The sequence below is a fragment of the Nuphar pumila genome, chromosome 15, assembly GCF_984573655.1.
Source record: "Nuphar pumila chromosome 15, dmNupPumi1.hap1.1, whole genome shotgun sequence".
Taxonomy (NCBI): Eukaryota; Viridiplantae; Streptophyta; class Magnoliopsida; order Nymphaeales; family Nymphaeaceae; genus Nuphar; species Nuphar pumila.
In genome coordinates, this window is record NC_143263.1 from 35,401,657 (window position 1) to 35,412,027 (window position 10,371).

The following is a 10,371-nucleotide window of genomic DNA, read 5'->3' on the forward strand; positions in this document are numbered from 1 at the left end:
TTTTTAGTATCAAACATTCACATCAACAATTAAGGCACTATCAATATAAGCAAAATACGTGAAAGCTTTATTCAAATCATGAGAAATGAGCTTAAACAATCCATGTTTTTTATCAAATACATCCTCAAAATTAATACAAGCATGCTTGCCAATAACATAACCATACGACGGTGACATCATAGCTTATTTTTATAAAAGTTAAACTATAAACCAAATTTTGTGTCATGATGATACAAACAATACATCAATCAATGGACATTGATACCTAAAACATTAATTTTAAATGAACCAACACCCTTCTTACTCATGTAAATGTGGTGCTCTTTAAGTTTATATTCTTTAAGTTATACAGATCCTTGTTCTTGAGTTTACTCACCATTCAGTCTGATCAACGAACACGTATTTATTATATATATTTTTTATTGCACTTAATAGATATGGTTAAAAGTAGTTACTAACTATGATTTTGGTTAAAACCATACTTTATAATGGATCGAAGGATTTTTCACCACGACCTTTTTTCCTCGTCTATACGTGTGCCTGTGTTCTCCCTCATCCGTCGTCTCTGCGCGTTTGCTCTCCCTACAACATCAATGATCGAAAGAGAAAGCTACTTCTATTGATCGTCTCTCCCTTTGCAGAGATTGGGTGAGATTCTTCCTCCTCGTTTCTCCGACTCACCATCAACATCGTCTGCTTCTTCCACTTCCTCGTCCTCCTCTTTCTCCTTATTCTCCTCGTCTTCTTCTTCTTTTTTCCCTCCTTTTTATTAACAATTTTTTGTTTCCCAATCTCATGTCTCTTGAGTTAGGCTCGGCTTGAGGATCCTGTGCCACGAGGGCCTCGCCGGCCTCTATAAGGGCTTCAGCACCTCCCTCATGGAGACCATCCCGATCCATGTGCTCTACATGACCTCCTTGGAGATCACCAAGAGCAACATCGCGACCAGGATGAGCACCACCGTGGCGACGCAACTCGTGTGGACACCACTGGATGTTGTGAGCCAGCGGCTGATGGTTCAGGGCGGGAAAGGGTTGAAGACCAAGTACAGGGGAGGGATCAATGCCTTCTGGACAATCCTGTGTACGAGCGGATGGAGGGTTCTTTACAGAGGGTTTGGGATGTCGATCCTCACCTACGCCCCTTCCAATGCGGTGTGGTGTGCGTCCTACTTGGTGACACAGAGAGGGATCTGGGGAGGGGTTAATTTCTTGTATGGTAAGGAGGAGGAAGTGGAGGAGGAGGGTGGAAGCCTGGTTCAAAGGCGGTGGTGGTGGTGTAGGGGATGAGCGCGACCGTGGTTGGAGGGGTGGCCACGCTCATAACCAAGCCCCTTGACACCATAAAGATGAGGCTACAGGTGTTGGATGTGGAAGTGAATAGGAGGTTGACGGTGGGACAGACACTCAGAAACTTGGTGAAGGAAGGTGGATGGATTGCTTGCTACAGAGGGTAAGGGCCGAGGTGGGCTTTAATGTCCTTGTCAGCCACCACCATGATCACTACCTACGAGTTCCTCAAGCATCTATCGGCTAAGAATATGGAGATATCGACTTAATGAGAGGATTAAGATAGGAGGAAGAAAAAAGAAAGTTAAAGAAGAGTTTTATTTAAGTTCTTCCTTTTTTTTTTGTATTTGCTTCGCCTCCTTCATTTGGGCTTCTCCCCATCTGTTAATGTAAATACCAAAGCATCTCATTTTCCTCTCTCTTTGTGTTTTGCAGATTAAGCGGGTATTCCCCATGAAGAATGTTCCACCAAAGCATGCCTTTGTGCGGGTCAATTCAAGTCGGGTGCAGCTGGAAGCGGTAAACTCCTTGCGTGGCCATTATGTATGACTTGTTTACTCTTTTTGTGGTTATAACCTAGGAAAAGCATGGTGATTCCTTTTCTATTGTTCTTTCTATAATTCTATCATTATTTTGTTTGTCACATGTTTCTCTTTTGAGCTTGTTTAGCAGCTTCCTCGGCGACAATACTCTCTCTCTCTCTCTCTCTCGTTGCATCTCCTCATCACTATGGCCTTGATTTAGAGTTAGAAATTTGGGGTTTTGCGTGATTCATTTTTTCTTTGATTTTATGGTGTATTTGATGTGAATGACATGTATTTTGAATTGAAGATCACCGTAGCTAGATTTTTACTAGTTTAGGGTTGACTTATTTCAGATTATTTCCTAAAAATTTTGTGCCTTTCTTAATTGATATCAATGATGTGGTGTTTGAGATCAAATATGTATCTTTGATACTTTCGTTTAATATAAGTCAATTCTTTTCTGATTTTTGCTCTTTTTTGTTGTTGTACTGAAAGTGCCAATATATATATATATATATATATATATATATATATATATATATATATATATATATATATATATATATATATATATATATATATATATATATATATAAAAGAGAGAGAGAGAGAGAGATTTTTCATGAACATCGACTGCTGGTGGTTTGCTCATATCCCCTAAATTATGTGTGTGCAATGTTGCATCACCCTGCCATGAAGAAGAAAAAATTCTTTACTGTTGAATCAACTTTTTTCTGTTAGATGTTTTTTTTTTTTGAGTTCTTTTTCACGTGCACACATTGGTGCAAACTATCCAAACACGGGCCAACACTAGGCTGCAAGATTCATGTTATAGTTGTGCTTGTATTTGTAGGCTTTTGTTTTTATTTTTTCTCTTTCATAACTTGTTTTCTTTGAAAAAGACTGGACATATGTGACTGAAAGGTGTACGATGCCTGACCTTTTCCCTCAAGATAAATGTCTTAACCACCAGTAAGGGCCTAACCATCAGAGAAAGGAATTTAGACAGAGAGATGAGTGGTACGACCTTGACCAGCTGAGTCTTTGATTTCTTGAACATGAATTGTGAGCTGAGTGACCGAGTCTGGACAATTTCATAACAAGCCAAGCTCATGATGCTTGTGAACAACTGATCTCATTTTTCATCTTAAAATTGTTTTCCCCTATAAGTAGGATCTAATGAATCCACTCTTTCTCTTTCTATGCACAGGGCATTGAAAACTTGGGGAAATACCCCTAAATATGGTCTTATCTTTCATTCATCTTTTATTGGTTGTGCTTCTGCTCGGAACAAGGGTCGCTTGTGTTGATACTTTGCAAATAAGTGTTCAATTGCATCCCGTATAGATTACTTTTCTGGTAAGCTTTGATTTGTTGTATATTATAGTTAGCCTTGTAATTGTATAATCAGAATTGTTTTTCAAAGTTGCTCCATCTGTCGTACTGGCTGACATTGATACTCCCATGTAAATAGAGACCAACACCAACATTTTTGGTGAAAAGCTTCAATAATAGGTCGAAGAGAGGTTAGACTTTTATGACAAGGGAATTGCTGCTCAAAAGAATGTCGATATGATGGAAGTAGCTATTGATAATGCACTCAATCGCTGAGAAAGGTTATGTTTACACATGTAGGTTATGACTATAATAAAAGTACTATCAATTATGCTAACTGATACAAGGTCTCATATGCTACTCAAGAATTGTTAAGGGCAAAATAGGAGATATGTTTATGTCCTCTGAACCTCACAAGAATTATCATATCAATAGCTTTCTCTCTGTGTGTCTTTTTGTGCACGTGTGTGTGTTCTAGTTTTCTGCACTTGCTTACCTTTCAGGACTTTCCTTTATGCTAGGGCAATGCAGTTAAATGAGAAAGAAGCACAGGTTGTTCTAGAGGAATATAGGGGTCCACAATATGAAATCGAGAAGAATATGACGATATCATGTCTGACAACAACCATGGTGTAGATGTTTACACAAGCATGATTCTAAGGACTTGAGATAGATGCATAAATGTATTGTAGAGTAAAATTATGATTCACTCTTTGCTTTATTCGTGTAACTTTATGGATTCTTTTGCTTACCAGTCTTATGACATTTGGAAATTTTAAAACCATGTCATAGACAGTTGTTATTCAATTGAGTTCTACTTGATATTGTATTTTTGTTTTACAGCTGCTGGGTTGAATATCCTTCATGAAAACAATATTCTTCATCGTGATTTGAAGCCCCAGATGGTTGTTGTGTTTTACTTATTCTATGACTCGTGACTTGCATTATGTTACGAAGATAGCTGATTTTGGATTTGCAAGGTGAATTTTAATAAGATTTATAGTTTTTTGTTCTGTCTTTGTTCAATATGCAAACTAGACATGGTGGAACTTCTCACAAGAACTATGAGGAATTCTTGATTGGGTTTTGCTAATGACAGTTGTATTAACTATTCTTAGCTGATCTAGCAATGCTGTTGATATTTCTAAATCTTGTTTGTGCTATTCTCATGGACATATCTACCTTGTGCTCTCATGATTTTTCATGTACCATTTTCAATTTGACTATAGTGATCATGTGGTATTGAGAAAGCTATTATTTGGCTCAAATTTACCTGTTTAAAATTTCATTTTTGGTTGCATCCTTTTTATTGGTTGTGATTTGATCTAAATTGAATTGTTATTGATCCAAATCTTATGCATGTCTTTTAGCATATGCGTGTTGATGAGCTATCAGCGAAATGAATCAATAAGACTTTGAGTGATCAACATTCAGTTTTCATTATAAGCTTATCAATTTTCAGTTTGGAATTTTATGGTTGAGTTTCTTCAAGAATATAAAATTTGAGGGTTTTGAAATGCATAAGCCCTTTACGATAGTTTTAGGAAGCACGTACTGATGCACATTGATGAACTATTATTTTGATGATCATGGTAGTAATTTAACTTTTAGATGCTGGGTGAAAGTCTTTTCCCTCCTGTGGAGCAGCCGGAACGCAACCATGCTGCCAAAGTAACTGGCATGCTACTTGAGATGGACCAGCTGGAGGTGCTGCACTTGCTGGAGTCTCCTGAGGCCTTGAGAGTAAAAGTTGTGGAGGCAATGGAAGTCCTGCGGAGCATTCAACAACAGCAAGGGAACTCCCTGGCTGATCAGTTGACTAGGTTATCTTTGAATGACTCTAGTTTCTTGATCATGGTAGGTTGTCTTGGCTAATCTTGCATTGCGGCGCTTCAATCTAGTCATCCTCGAGCAAACATTTTAGTAGCTAGCTATTTAGGGATCTATTTACTTGTTTTTGGATTATTTTTTTCCTTTCATTTTGATTATTTTAGATAAACATTGCAGTTGGTTGTTGCTCAAAGTTTTGGATTCAGTATTGAGAGATTTATATTTGCTGGTTATTTGGTATTTGTCTTTGTTTATGCTTTCGTGGATCTCTTAACAAATTTATTAAATTTAACAAATTTATTATTTGGTTTTCTTTTAAATGCGCCAGTTCCTTTTGACCTGGTTTGCCACAATTGTATCACTTGATCTGAGGAGAGAGAGCTGCGACTTATAGAATATTGGACCCTTTTTATTAAATTTAACAGATAAACCCCCCTTATATCGTGTTTCTAATCTGTTTGTAGTTGTTTTCCTTTGATTTTTCTGATTTCTATTTTTTATCTCTCAGGTTTTCATCCTCTCTCATTTTCTGATTTGATTAAAACGCACCACCCCATATCTTTTTTTTAGGAAAACAGTAACAATGAAAAAAATGCGATCTCTTGGTTCCGCTAAAAAGGAAAAGAGGAAAAATCTGTGCACAAACCCAAAAAACTGAAAATATTTTTTTTAATTAAATGTTTACGCGGTTATAAGTTTAATCTAAGGATTGGGACGAATCCCTTGATTTTCACCAAGATGCTGTGAAAAAGAAAAACAAATAAAAAAACTAGAGATTGAAGTATAACTGAGAGAGAAAAGGAAAGTTTAGGTTTTAATAAAAACAACTTGGGTCGAACCATGTTTTGGGCGTCACTCGTCAGTTGTGGTTCCACCACTCGATCCAATGGATTGTCGTTTGGAAAATCCAATGACCTATGGCTGACACGTATCGGACACAATATGACACGCTGACACAATTCTGACATGTACATCCAATATTTTAACATTTTAAAATATTATCTTAATACTTAATAATATTCTAATAAAAAGTGCTTATATATATTGAATTATCAAAAATAGATTTTTATTGTTTAAAAATTAAAAAATTGTGTCGCGGTATCTAATTTTTCGAAAAAATTCTGAGCTAGCGTGTCATACTCGCATTTCGTATCGTGTGGGCATCTTTGTTACATGGTATATGGCCTTACACCAAAGTTTCAAATTAGTTCACAAGTCGTTCGCCCTACAAGGCTCGCGAAAATGTGGCTCTGAATTTATGGAATGTATGAAAATGAAACGTAATATTACTATGAATTTGAGAGGAGTAAATTACAAAATAACACTTAATTTATCATCTTTTTTATAATAAGGCCAAGTTTTCAGAATTTACAGTTGATTACCTTTTGAAGTCTTTCTTTCAAACGCATGCGTGGTCATCAAATCACTCGATCAACGGTGTGCTTTCCTCCAATGATACACCCTTCTCTCTCTCTCTCTCTCTCTCTATATATATATATATATATATATATATATAGATAGATAGATAGATAGAGAGAGAGAGAGAGAGAAAGAGATGGGTAGGTGCGAAATTGATGCGTGTTAAATGGGTTTTTTCTGTCCTTGCGGTGTTTTTTTCACAGTTTCAACACCATAAATGTATTGGTCACGGTCAATTTACGAGAAATTCACACCTAGATCATGTGTTTTTGATGAAAAAATGATATCCAGAGCTTCAAAAAATTTAAAAAGATTTTGGACCGTTGATTTTTTGAATCTTATAAAAACCCATTAATGTGTATCGAACACTTCGAGAGCTTATCCCTATAAAATCAATTACATAGATCACATTCAGAATTTAAAAATAAACCAAAAAACTATGAAAAACACATTTAGCACCTACCCATCTCTCTCTCTCTCTCTATATATATATATATATATATATATATATATATATATGACAAATATTGGCTACTAATGAAGGTACAAAACAAATGAGCAAGAAATCTTAGGTGCAAGTTGTATTGACTCAATCTAGCGACATAGATGTGATGAACATGGTTCCTTTGCTAAGGATCAAGCCTTGGATTGTGCCTTTATAATATAAAAATGTGATGTTTTGAGTTATAAAATTTTGACACATTGTAGGCTGTTGATTTTTGGACCTTTTTAAAAAACTAATTACTTGTCATAATCATATTATTCAAAACAAGTTTCCTACTAAACAAACCATGTAGATAACATCCATAACATTTGATTTACAAATTTTTTTTTTTTTTTTGAAGAACTCATTAGTATCGCAACTTCATTAGTAACCAATATTAACCTATATATAGTTTGCAAATATTGGGTAACTCTAGAGTATTGTCTGATCCAGTAACTAAGGAAACCTCTAAAAGACATGGAGAAACAGTGGCTGTTCATAGTTTTTCATTTAGCACGTGTTGTTGAGGGAGGATGTATATCTCTTGTTGAAGAAAGACTCCTTTTGAAGACAAATGAACTTGAATCTAAAAGAGATGGATGTGAGTTTCTCAATTTTGGTTTTCTGTTCTCTTTCAAAAAACAAAAGTTTCTCAAGTTTTTGTTGGCCAGATTTTATCCAAATCATGGGCAACTTATCCTTTGCCACTAAATTCAATAAATTTAAGGTACTAAATTACTTTCATTAATTGCAATCATCAGTTAATCTTAAAAAAAAATGTAAACAAAGAATGTGTATATACAAACCCATGGGAACTTAGATAAAGACAGAAAATGCAAAAGTATGCTTTTTAGAAGGCAATTTTCACTGCAGCAAATGTTTAGGTGAAACAGAAATGAGAAATAAAAACTCTTAAAACATTGAAATACTGAAAAGAAAACTTAGATTATATCATGAAATTTAGGGTTAAACAGAAAGGAATTGCATGAGAAAAATAAAAAAATAAGGAAAGTAGAGTGCAACCTGCGAAGATTTTTACATAATTAAAAAGATTAGACCTCTCACCATGGCAAACCCATATAGTGAAAGGAAAAATAAAGAGCGTGAAAAAGAAGAATAACAGAGTGAAAATAAAAGTAATTACCTTCTATAAAAATGGGTGAAAATTTTTCAATAAATTGAGGAATCATGAATTCTCTCAAATGAATACCTTAAAAATTGCTTTCTTCCTAAACTCACATTATTTTGGAAGATCAAATCTGGAAAAAGAATAAAAGAAAGGACAGTATTGTGGTTTTTATTCAAAACTTATTGTGATATATCGCATATTGTTACCATGATCCAAATTCAAATATAAATAAGTGACCTAATCTAGCCTACAAGGGCTCTGCTCATTTGTTAGGAGTGACTTGTAAATGTCACTAAGTTGACGTGACGTCATAAGTTTGAAACACATGGGTGGCATCTCTTGCCGCAAGGCTGAAGCTGGGTGTACTTCCTAGTGGGCAGGGGGACCTCAAGTGTTTTACCAACTGAAGGCCAGCCAATGTGCGGTTGGTGAAGGAATGTTTTTGTCCTTGGATTATATATAAAAAAATAAGTGATGTAATCTAGCATCTCCTCAGAGAAAAAGAAGAGTTCTAGTTTGATCATGGACATAAATATTTACCTATTGAGACATGATGAATATGTTTTTCTATGTGGTGTGTTCTTCTTGTTCTTGAATTTAGACAGATGAGTTTAGCATGGCCCTTTTACTAGGAATTTCACCTTGTGATTGAGTAGTTTCTATGTGAAAACATGGTTTTCTCAATTGTAAACTTTTTTCAGATTGTGGATCAATGAATTTTGAAGTCTAAAAAATATACTTATGCAATACACTTGCATGATCTAAAACATGTGTTTGTTTAAATAAATTATATATATGGTTTACATTTGGTACTAATGAAGGTACAAAACTATTGAGCTGGAATTCATAATTGAAAGTTTTATCAACTCAAGACCACAAAGTATTCAATATGGTTTGTATGCTAAGGATCAAACCTTGGATTGTGTTTTTCAATGTAAAATTATGATTTTTTTAGTCATAAAATTTTGATACATTGTGAACTACATCTTTTGAAGCTCTTAATTAAAACCCTGCTTACATGCCACAATCACATGATTCAAGATTTATAGTCTACTAAATAAATGTTGTAGATCAAATCCATAGTCTGATCTAGAAAAATATTCTAAAAAATATGGAAAGATATGTCTTTTACTCAATAGTTCCTACCTTCATCATTAGCAAATGTTTACCCATATATATATGGGTGTGTGTATAAATAGAAGGTTTTAATAAAGGGTAAATATTGACTACTAATGAAGGTACATAACTAATGAGCTACAAATCATAAATGCAAGTTGTATTAACTCAATCTAACCACATGATTTGTTTGCTAAGGATCAAGCCTTAGATCATGTTTTTCTGATGTAAAAATGTGATCTTTTGAATTATGAAATGTTGCCACATTATGGGCCGTTGATTTTTGGAACCCTTTAAAAACCTAATTACTTGTCTTAATCACATGATTCAAAACAAGTTCTTTACTAAACAAATAATGTAGATCACATCGGTAAAATTCGATATACAAAAAATAAAAAAATTAAAGCAAAAAGTAATTTCTACTCATTAGTTTAGTACCTTCATTTAATAAATGCATGGAACTATTGAGTAGAAATCACTCTTTTTTTTTTAAACTTCTCAATTTCTTTTTAGATCTGTTCTTATGGATATGATTTACATGTTTTATTTAGTAGGAACAGTTTTAGATGACGTGATTTTAACACGTAAGCAAATTTTTGAAGGGATTCAATAGTCAATAACCCACCATGTATTTAAACTTCATAACTAAAATAAATTGTATTATTATATAAAAAACATGATCCAACCATCCAAGATCCATTCTATAGTAAACAGACCATGTTCTATGCATCAATGCACTTAAATTAAGTTGATACAGCTTGAACCTATGATTTCTAATAGTAGAGGTGGGCAATGGGCTGGGCTTGGGCCTATAAATTAGAACCAAGCTCCTTGGGCCTATAAATTAGAACCGAGCTCCGACCGTGGGCCAACACGGGCTGGCCCATCTGCCTGGTCAAACCCGAATATATGTGTGTGTGTGTGTGAATTTTTGTGTACATATATAAATAATATATATATGTTATATATATTTGTAATATATTTTATGATTATACACATTATATATATATATATATATATATAAAATTCAGCCCGACCATTGGCCTAACGGGCAGACCGTGGGCTCTCCATTGGGCCTGTCCGAACCTAGTTTTTGGCCCAGCCAGTTGCCCACACCTACTCAGTAGTTTCATGTTCTTACATATAATTTATATATTTGCCAGGCTAAGGAAGATCTCTCATCACTCATCACTGACTATACATTGGCAGGTCTTTGATTAATAAAACCCTTGAGGACCTCCTCCC

At 34.7% G+C, this 10,371-nt stretch overlaps 1 pseudogene across 1 annotated transcript; it reads left to right on the forward strand.

Annotated features, from left to right (window-relative positions):
• Positions 1–460: 460 nt before the first annotated feature.
• LOC149815116 (uncharacterized) lies at positions 461–5,165 on the forward strand (annotated as a pseudogene). Its single transcript, XR_016428126.1, has 5 exons — positions 461–648; positions 812–1,808; positions 3,024–3,172; positions 3,992–4,128; positions 4,760–5,165. The product of XR_016428126.1 is annotated as an uncharacterized LOC149815116 (transcript).
• The last annotated feature ends 5,206 nt before the right edge of the window (positions 5,166–10,371 follow it).